The following is a 12,520-nucleotide window of genomic DNA, read 5'->3' as shown; positions in this document are numbered from 1 at the left end:
GGCCAAGACCTTAGATGAACAATAGCTGTTTTTTCACTTCCCTCAAGGCTTCTTCTTGGCTTTGCAACTATTTCCAAGGCTGACCCTTTTTTAATGGCAGGTATAAACGGTGACAAGATGGAGGCCAGTTTATTATGAATTTTCCGTAATAATTCACTGACCCAAGGAAAGACCTAAGATCCAGTACAGACATGGGAGCCAGGCTCCTTTGATCATGGTGTAACCTGGTTTTGTCCACTCTGTAACCTAGAGTTGGGGTGCCTTGGACACACATTTTCCCTTCCAAGGTGTCTGCCCACCCAGGAGAAACATTTGAGCACTATGTTTAAGTTCTCCATGTGCTCTCTATTGGTCTTCTGTTATTAGCATACCATCCACATAATTGGTAATCTGGGCTAGCCCTTGTACAATGTTCTGCTGGTAAAGGGCACAGGCTGCTGATACCCCAAATTGCAGTCTTGTATATTGATATAAACCCTTATGGGTATTAATTGTAGTGTATTTCTGGGACTCCTCATACAGTAACAATTGCAGGTGGGCATGGCTCATGCACAACTTCATTAAGGATAGCTCCCCCGGCCAATTTTACGTACAAGACCTCTCAGTGAGGGATTAGGCATTTACCCAGCTGTGAGAAACTTTACCACTTGCTTGAAATCCCCACAAAGGCGACCGAGCTGTCAGATTTCACAATCAGTACGACCAGTGCTGCCCATTCTGCCAATTGCGCTGGTTTGATCATTTCTTTACCCTCCAGCCTTCTGATTTCCACCTCTACTTTTGCCCAAAGGTAAATAGCACTGGGCAGACCTTGCAAAATCTTGGAACTGCATCCTGTTCAACATGTAAAGTGGCTTTGGCCCCTTTGATTGTCACAAGCCTTCCTTTAAAAAGTCCTGTGTATTTCACTAGGACTGAACTGAGACAGCCATTTTCCATTTGAAAAATGTTGAGCCAATCAAGGTGAACCTTCAAGAATGGGGAATCTTCAAAGTGTAGGGGAAGGAATCATTAGAAATTGAATCCAGGATGGAAGATTTCCTTTTTACAACATTTATTTAAGGTCTGACCATAAGACCATAAGACATAGGAGTGGAAGTAAGGCCATTCGGCCCATCCAGCCCACTCCGCCATTTAAATCATGGCTGATGGGCATTTCAACTCTACTTCCCTGCACTCTCCCCGTAGCCCTTAATTCCTTGTGAGATCAAGAATTTGTCGATCTCTGCCTTGAAGGCATCTAACGTCCCAAAACGTCTGCTATGATATATGAAAACTCGTCAAGCAACCATACATTATAGCACAATTAAATTGCATTATTTTTAATTCACTTGGTGATTAAAGTATGTTTTAAATGTGTTGTGTTATGTTCTTTAAGTACAGCGGAAAGCAGATGTTAAATTCAGGTCACCATTGATTTTCGCTGTTACTAACAGTACTAAAATAGTTCTTTCCCAATGAACCTCCTTCCCACTGGAGGAGATTAAAGACCTGGCCAATAAAAGAAGGTGGAAAATGACCTGAAAAAATCAGCATATTTTGTATTTTCATAAAAGTTTGCAAATTGCAGATTGTCTAATTCCTCAAGATGAAAACATTCCCCAGTTTCATCATCTCATGAAGTGTCAATGATCTTATTTGTTGTTTATTAGAATGATTTCTTTTAGGGAAGATCAATGGTAGTTTCTGAACTCTCCTCTGCTTCTTTGGCTTTATAAGGAGACCAGACTTTCAAAAGTCAAACACACAACACATGAAAAAGCTTCGGAAAGGCAGCGCTCCATGGGTGTAGGGGTGAGATTTCTCCCCAGGACTTGTCTCTGGATGGTAGTGAAAAGATTTCTGTGCATGCAGGATCATTTAGTGAGTGGGCAGATTTCCGTATAGCAGAGTACAGTCAAAAAGGTTTCGTTTTGAGGCTCTGTCAGCATTAAATCAAGTGCAAGTTTAAGGAGAGGGGAGAAGAAGGGCGATTCTAAAGAATGTGTGTTAAAATCCCACTAGATCACTTAAGAATATTAATTTAGTTCAAAACAATAAGTCCCAATTTAAAAGAAGTATGCAATTCAAATCTAGTTCCAGAGAAAGTAAACATAAAACTGTTGGATGAATGCAGCAGGCCAAGCAGCATCAGAGGAGCAGGAAAGCTTGACGTTTCAGGTCGGGACCCTTCTTCAGAAATGGGGGAGGGGAAGGGGATTCTGAAATACATAGAGCCTGTCTCCCTATTTATTTCAGAATCCCCTTCCCCTCCCCCATTTCTGAAGAAGGGTCCTGACCCGAAATGTCAAGTTTTCTGGCTCCTCTGATGCTGCTTGGCCTGTGATAGGTTTAGGGTTAGGGTTAAGCACTAAATTGTGCACAGAACCAGCGTCAATCTCAATCCAGTCGCTTCTATTTGAAATATGACCTCACAGCTACTTTAAACCTTTAAACTAAGCCAATTGTAACTCCTTTGTAATCTGTTACCATTGACCAAATCTTGTGCCAGGTAAGCAAAGCATGTTTCCTACATTAGTGAATCAGTAGAATATTTACACATTCCAACATTTTAATGGAGACAGTAGGAACTGCGATGCTGGAGAATCTGAGATAACACAGTGTGAAGGTTTTTAATGCATATATTAGAAGAAAGAGGCTAGCAAGGGAAAGAGTAGGCCCTCTCAAGGACAAAGGAGAGAACTTATGCATGGAGCCACAGGAAATGGGAGAGATCCTTAATAAGTACTTTGTATTGGTTTTTACCAAGGTAAAGGACGTGACTGATGTGGACGTCAAGGATGAGTGTGTGAGTATTCTAGAGAATGTCAATATATTGAAGGAGGAATTTCTGGTATTCTAAATTGTATTAAAAGGTAGACATGTCCCCAGGACTAGATGTGATCTATCCCAGGTTACTGCAAGGAGTAAGGGAAGACATAGATAGTTCATTAATAGATATCTTCACATCCTCTTTGATCACAGTTGAAGTTCCAGAGGACTGAAGATTAGCCAATGTTGTTCCTTTGTTTAAGGGATGGAAGCAGGGATAATCCATGAAATTATAGGCCAGTGAACCTGATGTCTGTGGTGGGGAAGCTCTTGGAAAAGATACTGAGGGATAATATATATGCACATTTGGAAGAAAATGGGCTAGTTAGTGACAGGCAGCATGGTTTTCTACAGGAAAGGTCATGTCTCACCAACCTGATTGAACTTTTTTGAAGAGATGACAAAGATAATTGATGAGGGAAGAGCTGCGGATGTAGTTTATACGGACTTTTGTAAGGCTTTTGATAAAATCCCACATGGCAGATTGGTGCAAAAACTAACGTCACATGGGATTTGAGGTGGGCTGGCTAGATGAATACAAGCTTGGTCATAGAAAACGGAGCGTAGTAGTGGAAGGATTTTTTTTCAGAATGGAGACTGGTAACTAGTGGTGTTCGACAAGGATCAGTCTAAGGTCCTCTGTTGCTTCTAGTATATATAAACGATCTGGAGGTAAATGTGGGTAATCTGATTAGTAAGTTTGTAGATGACATGAAAATTGGTTGTGTTGCTGATCGTGCCTTATGAAAGGATACAACAGGATATAGATAGATTGACGATTTGGGCACAGAAATGCCAGATGGAGTTTAACCCATACAAATGCAAAGTATTGCATTTTGGAGGATCAAATTTAGGTGTGAATTATACTGTAAATGGCAGAACCCTTAGGAACATTGACATTCAGAGGGATCTGGGTATGCAAGTCCTTAGTTCTCTAAAAGAGGCAACAAAGGTAGCTAAGGTTATTAAGAATATGACATGCTTGCCTTCACTGGCTGGGGTGTGGAGTACAAGAGTTGGCAAACCATGGTGCAGCTATAAGTGGGCATATTAGTGAGAGGCAACAAGGTTTTGTGAAGGGGAGGTCGTGTCTCACTAACTTGGTTGAATTTTTTGAGGCAGTGACAAAGATGATCAATGAGGATGGGGCAGTGGATGTTATCTACATGGACTTCAGTAAGCCTTTGACAAGGTCCTTCACAGCAGGCTGATACAGAAGGTTAAGTCACATGGGGTCAGACGTGACCTTGCAAGATGGATAAAAAAACCTGGCTTGGTCACAGAAGATAGAGGGTAGCAGTGGAAGGGTGCATTTCTGAATGGAGGGCTGTGACTAATGGTATTCCTCAAGGATCAGTGTTGGGACCTTTGCTATAAGTAATATGTATAAATGATTTGGAGGAAAATGTGACTAGTCTGATTAATAAGTTTGTCGATGACACAAAGATTGGTGGAATTGCGGATAGCGATGAGCACCATCAAAGGATATAGGATATAGATCAGTTGGTGACTTGGGCAGAGAGATGGCAGATGGAGTTTAATCTGGAAAAATGTGAGGTGATGCATTTTGGAAGGTCTAATCCAGTTGGAAAATATACAGTAAATGGCAGAACCCTTAAGAGTAGCAATAGGCAGAGGGATCTGGGTGTACAGGTACACAGGTCACTGAAAGTGGCGTCACTGGTGGAAAAGGTAGTCAACAAGGCATATGGCATGCTTGCCTTCATTGGCCGTGGCATTGAGCTTAAAAATTGGCAGGTAATGTTGTAGTTTTATAGAACCTTAGTTAGGCCGCATTTGGAATATAGTGTCCTATTCTGGTCACCATACTACCACAAGAATATGGTGGCTTTGGAGAGGGTATAGAAAAGATTTATTAGGATGTTTCCTGGTATAGAGGGGTTAGCTATGAGGAGAGGTTGGAGAAACTTGGGTTGTTCTCACTGGAATGACGGAGGTTATGGGGAGACCTCATAGACGTCCTCAAGATCATGAAGGGCATGGACAGAGTGGACAGGCAGAAGCTTTTCTCTCGGGTGGATGTGTCACTTACTAGGGGGCCATGGGTTTAAGGTGTGAGGAGCAAGGTTTAAAGGTGATGTACGAGGCAAGTTTTTTACACAAAGGGTGGTCAGTGCCTGGAACTCGCTGCCGGGGGTGGTAGTGCAAGCAGATACAATGCTGACTTTTAAAGGGCATCTTGACAAATATATGAATAGGATGGGGATAGAGGGATACAGTCCTCGGAAGGATAGGGGTTTTAGTTGTGACAGGCAGCATGTCAGTGCAGGCTTGGAGGGCTGAAGGGCCTGTCCCGGTAGTGTAATCTTCTTTGTTCTTTACATAAAACCCTTGTTAGGCCGCATTTGGAGTATTGTGTGCAGTTTTGGTCACTACACTACTAGAATGACGTAGAAGCTTTGGAGCAAGTACAGAGAAGGTTCACCAGGAAGTTGTCTGGTCTTGAGGGCATTGGCAGTGAGAAAAGGTTAAAAAGAGTAGGATTGTTTTCACTGGAAATACAGTGGCTGAGAGGAAACCTGATAGCAGTCTACTAAATTATGAGAGACATAGAAAGGGTGGATACTGAGAGGCTTTTCCCAGAGTTGAAGTTTCATTTACGAGGGGGCACAGGTTTAAGGTGAGCAGAGAAAGTTAAGGGAGATATGCAAGGGACATCCTTTAAAGCAGTTTTTAAAGCACTGCCAGAGGAGGTAGTAGAATTGAGCACGTTGGCTATATTTAAGAGGCATCTCGATGATTACATGAATAGGGAGGGAATGGAGGGATACCGACTGAATAAGGGAAGAAAGCTTGTTTTTTATTTTAGTCAGGACATAATGATTGGCACAGTCGTGGATGGCTGAAGGGCCTGTTCCTGTGCCGTTCTTCTGTTTTGTTCTTTTGCACCTCATATTCTGCATCAATGGATATTAGTAATGTGATTGAAACTAGTTCCCTGAGACCAAAGTCTTTTATCCCAGTCTTGGGCCATCTGGAGAATATTATCAAGGGGACAATAGCTGTAGAGGAGGATCTTTTATTATTCATTCACAGGATGAGGGCATCGCTGGCTAGGTAACATTTACTACCCACCCCTGGTTGCTCAGAAGGCAATTTAGAGTCAACCACATTACTGTGGGTCTGGAGTCAGAACAGTTTCCTTCCTCAAAGGACATCAGTGAACCAGGTGGATTTTTCCAACGATTGACAATGGATTCATGGTCATCATTAGCTTCTTAATTCCAGATTTCTTTTATTATTGAATTCAAATTCCACCATCTGCCATTGTGGGATTTGAAATCAGGTCCCAGAACATTACCTGAATCTCTGGATTAACAATCCAGCGATAAAACCATTAGGTCATCGCTTCCCCCAGGGGCTGTGCAACCTTGGCCTTTCAGGAACTGACAGGCTTAAAAATCTTTTGTAGAACAGTCAAATGTAAAAGTTACAAGTTCACCTGTAAAATATTTAGATATCCTGATACAGTAGCTATGAGTGCCTGACTCCATGTTACAATACAGGACTTCTTACACGTCAAACAGTGGAAAAGGGAGGTAGATGGAATTAACGAATCTCACAACTAGCAAATCAGATCTGAGCTCTGATGTCCTGCCGCATAGTATTGTGAATGGTGGCAGACAAATTAAAAACCAGCAAGAGGCGGAAGCTCCACAAATATCCCCATCCAAGATGATGGGGGACACCAACATATCAGTGTAAACAAAACTGAAATATTTGCTTCCAACTGTAGCCAGAAATAGACCCTTTGGTCCAACTTGTCCCTGCCAACCAGATATCTTAAACCCCATATCCCTCTAAATACTTCCTATTCATGTCCCCATCCAGATGCATTTTAAATGTTATAAGGTTCCTACAATTGCAGGTGCCAGCCTTCAACAATTTTAACTCATTCCACTCTATGTGACATCAAGAAACACCTAAAGGTACTGGATATTGCAAAGACAATGGGCCCTGACAACATTTCTGCAAAATTTTGAATTGCTGATGATTTATGTTCCTGAACTAGCCACACCCTTGTCTAAGCTATTTTAGTACAGCTATAATGTTGGCATTTGTGGAAAGTTGTTCAGGTGTCAGCAAAAAGCAGGATAAACCCAATTTGACAATTACTGACCAATTAATCTATTTTCAATCACAGCAGAGAAATGGAAGTGGTTATTGATGGTGCTTTTGGCCAGTATACTTGCAAAGAAATAATCTGCTCACTGACACCCCGTTTGGGTTCCGACAGGACCGCTCAACTCCTAAGCTTATTACAGTCCTAGTGCAAACATGGAGAAAAAAACTGAACTCCAGAGGTGAGGTGAGAGTGTTTGCTCTGGACATCAAGGCTTCATTTAACTGAGGGTGGCATCAAAAAAACCTGGTAAAACTGCAGACAATGGGAATCAAGAGTTTTTTTCTTAAATTACCTGTTAAACTGTCATCTAGCGAGTTTTGAGAAGATTTGTAGCACAGGTTGAGGTTCTGGATGTGAGTTTGCTCGCTGAGCTGGAAGGTTCGTTTTCAGACTTTTCGTCACCATTCTATTTAATTATTTGTAGTTTATGGGAAAATCTTAAAATGGAGAAGGTTAAGATATTCATTTGGATTGTGCAATAATGTATTCCTTAGTCGTATTTTGAAAAAGACCTTGCACAATATTGAGATAACACGGTGTACAGCTGGATAAACACAGCAGGCCAGGCAGCATCATAGGAGCAGGTAAGGTGATGTCAGCTTTCCTGCTCCTATGATGCTGCTTGGCCTGCCGTGTTCATCCAGTTCTACACCTTGTTATCTCAGATTCTCCAGCATCTGCAGTTCCTACTATCTCCTGCACAATACTGATGTAGTTATTATGATGTACTCCTAAGATGCTGATTGGTCTGCTGTGTTCATCCAGTTCTACACCTTGTTATCTCCTGCACAATACTGATGTAGCTATTATGATGTACTCTTAAGATGCTGCTTGGTCTGCTGTGTTCATCCAGCTCGACACTTTGTTATCTCGGATTCTCCAGCATCTGCAGTTCCCATTATCTCTGGCATGAGTGTGGTGGATTGATTCATATCAACCTTTGTGTCAATCTTTTCTATCATATTTTTGATCTACAGATGTCCAGTACAAGAGATTATTCTTGTGATTTTAACAGCAGCAATAAAATTAAAGATGGGTGGTGAATGAGAGATAAAGTTGCCATGACATTAACAAATGTCACTGTCTAATGTGGTCCAGTATGACAGTTTGCTACATTGTTTCAGGCTCTGTCTTTTGATGAGACTCTTATCCAGGGCCTTCGTGGGTGAATGTAAAATATTCCACAGCACTATTCAAGGAGGGGTTCTCCCAGTGTTCAATAAACATCAATAAAACACATTTTCTGCTCAGATATGTTACTCATATCAATAGGATCTTGCTGTGCAAAAATTGGCCACAATTGCCTACATTTCAACAATGGCTTGATTGACTGAGAAGCTTTTTAGGGCACCTTGTTGTCACAAAATGAGATGTGTAAAATTCAACATTTTCCTTCTTTTCCACCAAAATAGTTGTAACAAATTAAACCTCTTTGAGATTCTGGGAAGATCTAAAGGGAGGTGATGGCCTAGAGGAATTAATGCTGGACTGTTAATCTAGAGACCTAGGTAATGTTCCAGGGACCTGAGTCTGAATCCCACAACAGCAGATGGTGGAATTTGAATTCAACTAAAATCTGGAACTATGAGTCTAATGATGACCACTCATCCATTGTCAGGAAGAGCCTATCTGGCTCACTATTAATAATATTCACCCTCCTAGCCAGATTGTTACCCACTCCTTTGACTTAAGCTATACAATGCACATTTACTGAGGAATAAAATCAAATTTATTATGAGGAAGTATACTGTGCTATGATTTTTATAGAGAATAATAGATTACTAACTATGAGTCGGTATCTCCATCAAGAATTCTGTGGTGAGAAACAGTTAATGTTTCAAGTAAATGATGATCAGTTCCGATGAATGTGGATGCACGGAAAAAATTGAGTGGGGTCATAATGTAAGAGTGAAAGGTCGCCACTAATATTAATTCTGTCTTTCTTCACAGCTGCTGCTTGACATACTGAGTACTTCCAGCATTTCTAGATTTTATTTCGGATGTCCAGGATCTTCAGTATTTTGATTTCAAATCTCACCAAGAGGCTTGGATGATGGAAAAACTGCTTTCGTATAACATGGAAGATTTATAACTAGTGAACTCAGGAGTAAGATTACACGGCGAAGCTACTCCATGATAATTCTTATTCCTCTACAATAATGCCAGCTGATGTTATATGGAATTGCCATCAAGATGATATCAGACTGTGTACTGAGCATGGTTATGTGTATATGGATCTGGGAGTATGATATAGTGAGCTGAGAGTGTCAAAGCACCCCATTCTGAATGTAGCTTGCTCGTAGGTGGAGCAAGGATTGTAGCAGAATCATCACATTTGGCTTGAATGGTAACCTGCACTCAATTAGTAGAAACATCAAAGTATATATCATGTTGAAACTCAAGTTTCACACCCAACCCATTGAAGCACTTAGTTTGGTGGTGGTCAAAAATCCCACTGCACTGGGATTGCTTTGGAGAATTTTTTTCTGTATTTCTCAAAAAATGTAAATTCAGAATGAAAACTTTTTTATCAATAACAAATTCTGGACGAAACAGAAAATTAGTTAATGTATTTGACCAAACATTTAGGCTAATTTATGATTTATGAATTGAAAATGTTATCTGGCTCAGTATAATTCTTTAATTCCACAATTTATTCACTCAAAAAGATTTTCAGAAAATCTTTTTACAGATGTATATTAGAAAAGCATATGTGCATATTTTGTAAAATGCAGGGGGCTTGAAGAATTAATGTGTTTTTCTTACTTGAGATGTGAAAAGTCACTGTTACTGCAGCAGTAGTGTTCATACTGAAAACCTTAGCAGCACTCACCTTTTGTACTTGCATGGAAAAACTCAAAATCTGTCCCTGGTCCATCGTAACTGATTCATAGCAGGGAGTGTGCAATGCTGTGATGCTGTTCCTTTGGGGCCAGGTACACAATACAGGTTTCCACCTGCAGGCTTCTATTCAGCTAATTGTTGCCTTCTGGCCTAATCTGTCTGTACTAACAAGGATAATAGCATGTTGGTAATTGAAGTACTTAGCAGTACACACATGAACAAGATACTGTGACTAATTAGGGAGGAATGGGAGGGCCATTGGCTATTTAATTATTTGTAGTTTATGGGAAAATCTTAAAATGGAGAAGGTTAAGATACTCATTTGGATTGTGCAATAATGTATTCCTTAGTCGTATTTTGAAAAAGACCTTGCACAATATTGAGATAACACGGTGTACAGCTGGATAAACACAGCAGGCCAGGCAGCATCATAGGAGCAGGTAAGGTGATGTCAGCTTTCCTGCTCCTATGATGCTGCTTGGCCTGCCGTGTTCATCCAGTTCTACACCTTGTTATCTCAGATTCTCCAGCATCTGCAGTTCCTACTATCTCCTGCACAATACTGATGTAGTTATTATGATGTACTCCTAAGATGCTGATTGGTCTGCTGTGTTCATCCAGTTCTACACCTTGTTATCTCCTGCACAATACTGATGTAGCTATTATGATGTACTCCTAAGATGCTGCTTGGTCTGCTGTGTTCATCCAGCTCGACACTTTGTTATCTCGGATTCTCCAGCATCTGCAGTTCCCATTATCTCTGGCACAAGTGTGGTGGATTGATTGATATCAACCATTTGTGTCAATCTTTTCTATCATATTTTTGATCTACAGATGTCCAGTACAAGAGATTATTCTTGTGATTTTAACAGCAGCAATAAAATTAAAGATGGGTGGTGAATGAGAGATAAAGTTGCAATGACATTAACAAATGTCACTGTCTAATGTGGTCCAGTATGACAGTTTGCTACATTGTTTCAGGCTCTGTCTTTTGATGAGACTCTTATCCAGGGCCTTCGTGGGTGAATGTAAAATATTCCACAGCGCTATTCAAGGAGGGGTTCTCCCAGTGTTCTGGCCAACATTTATACATCAATAAAACACATTTTCTGCTCAGGTATGTTACTCATATCAATAGGATCTTGCTGTGCAAAAATTGGCCACAATTGCCTACATTTCAACAATGACTTGATTGACTGAGAAGCTTTTTAGGGCACCCTGTTGTTACAAAACGAGATGTGTAAAATTCAACATTTTCCTTCTTTTCCACCAAAATAGATGTAACAAATTAAACCTCTTTGCAGTGGGGGGAGGGGAAGAGCTGGGCTGGTTGTACCCCCACTGCACCACACAATCAGCCCAGCTCTTCCTCTCCCCCCACTGCATCCCAAAACCAGTCCAACCTGTCTCTGCCTCCCTAACCTGTTCTTCCTCTCACCCATCCCTTCCTCCCACCCCAAGCCACACCCCCAGCTACCAACTAACCTCATCCCATCTCCTTGACCTGTCCGTCTTCCCTGGACTGACCTATCCCATCCCTACCTCCCCACCGATACTCTCCTCTCCACCTATCTTCTCCTCTATCCATCTTCGGTCCGCCTCCCCCTCTCTCCCTATTTATTCCAGAACCCTCTCCCCATTCCCCTCTCTGATGAAGGGTCTAGGCCCGAAACGTCAGCATTTGTGCTCCTGAGATGCTGCTTGGCCTGCTGTGTTCATCCAGCTTCACACATTATTATCTTGGATTCTCCAGCATCTGCAGTTCCCATTATCACTGATACATCATGGAGGTTGAGTGTTTATACAGCATTCAACAATACTATACGCTTAGAATTCTCCACGTACATGAAAACAAGTCCATAAGGAGGAAATGCTGCAATATGAAGGGAACAGGGTAAGAAATCCAGAGACTAGGATAGAAATCTGAAACCACAATCAACAAAGAAACTTTTAAAGATATTTTTGAAAGCAGGAAGGGAGGTGGCTAAGGTTAAGAAACTGGATAGGGAACTCCAGACAGCCGAGTTGTAAAATGCAAATGTTCAGCCACCAGTGATGGAGCAGAGGGTTTAATCAGTGTTTATTCTGATTACTGTGATGCCCCACAGAGATTTGTTTTGGCATCTTATTTACTCACTCATTAGGTAAAGGTAAAGTCACCAAAGTCCTACCATCTCATTGGAGAGAGATAACAGGTAGTGAGTTTAACCTAAGCGTTACCAAGGTGCACTCACAGTGACCTCAGCCAGGAACTGAACCCACATTGTTGGTGTTGTACTGCATCTAGAACCAGTTTTCCAGCCAACTAAACTAACCACTCACTGCACTTCCTATGACTTCGATGATGAAAAATAGCCACAGTTTGCTGATGGCATTAAGACAGGCAGAAATGTAGATGGAAGCATAAGATTACAGAGGTATTAACAGATTAAATGAATGGGAAGAACTGTGGAAAATGGGTTTCAATGAAGCCAAGTGTGGGGTCACCTGCTTTGTATCTGAAAGTACTTTCTAAATAATAGAAGGATAGAAATGATAGAAGTACAAAGAAACTTCAGGATCCATACATTTAGATGAAATGTCCTAGATGCTTCAAAGATGCTTTATTAAACAAAGTATGACGCTAAGCCACTAAATAGGTATTAGGTCAAATGACCAAAAATTTAGACAAAGAAGTAGGCCTTAAGAAGTGTCTTCAGCGAGAAAGTGAGGCAGAGA

This window comes from Stegostoma tigrinum, chromosome 29, assembly GCF_030684315.1.
Source record: "Stegostoma tigrinum isolate sSteTig4 chromosome 29, sSteTig4.hap1, whole genome shotgun sequence".
In the NCBI taxonomy this organism is placed as follows: domain Eukaryota; kingdom Metazoa; phylum Chordata; class Chondrichthyes; order Orectolobiformes; family Stegostomatidae; genus Stegostoma; species Stegostoma tigrinum.
This window is presented reverse-complemented; position numbering follows the sequence as displayed.